Here is a 981-nt window from a genome sequence, read left to right as displayed (position 1 = left end):
AAGAATGGTCAGACTTTGTCTCACCTACTTTGGTCATGTTATCAGAAGGTGAAAGATAATCATGTTGGTAAAGTGGAGGATTAATGAAAAAGGGGAAGGCCCTCAACGAGATGGATTGACACAGTAACTGCAACAGTGGGTTCAGGTATAGCAAGGATCATGAGGCTGGCACAGGACTGGGCAGTATTTCATTCTGCTGTGCATAGGGTCGTGGTGAGTTGGAGATGACTTGAGGGAACCTAAGAACAACAACGGGATATAAATCTCAGTTGAAAAAAATTTTTTTTCACAGTTTTATGTATACCATACTCTTGCCTTCTCGCCTGCTTGGTTTCTGCTGAGAAATCAGGGCTTAGTCTTATTGGTTGCCCTTTGGAGGTAACTTTTCATTTTTCCAGTGCTGCTTTGCCTTTCTTTCTTTGTCTTTGGTTTTGGTGAGTTTGATGATGATATGTCTTGGTGATTTTCTTTTGGAGTCTGTTTTGTTTGAGGTTCATTGTACTTCTTGAATGGCTGCGTTCTCATCGTTCATCATATCAGGGAAATTCTCTTCCACCATATCTTTGACAGTTTTCTCTGTGGTTTTATTTGTTATGGAATTCTGATTACACATAGGTTATTCCTTTTGATGGTATCCCACAAAAACCTTAGACTTTTTTCATTTTGGTTTGATCTTTTTTTCTAATTGATCCCTTTCCAAAGAAGTATTCAGGTATTTGTCTTCAGTCTCTCTAATTCTGTCTTCCATTGATTGAATTCTACTCTTTTGCCCATTCTTTGTGTTATCTATTTATGAAAATTTAGTATTAATCTTCTGGAAGTCTATCTGTAGATTGTGTATCATTTCTGATTTTTCATTTACTTTGTCATTTTGTTCTTGTATTTTCTTCCAAAATTGTTCTAGGGTTTTGTCTATGTTTCCCTTAATTTTCTCAGTATTTTCTTGTTCTGTCTGTCAATCCATTGAAGGTACACAAATAT

This window comes from Orycteropus afer, unplaced genomic scaffold (assembly GCF_000298275.1).
Source record: "Orycteropus afer afer isolate SDZICR_OR568_19922 unplaced genomic scaffold, OryAfe1.0 scaffold01376, whole genome shotgun sequence".
NCBI lineage: Eukaryota > Metazoa > Chordata > Mammalia > Tubulidentata > Orycteropodidae > Orycteropus > Orycteropus afer.
Note: the sequence above shows the minus strand (reverse complement) of the source record.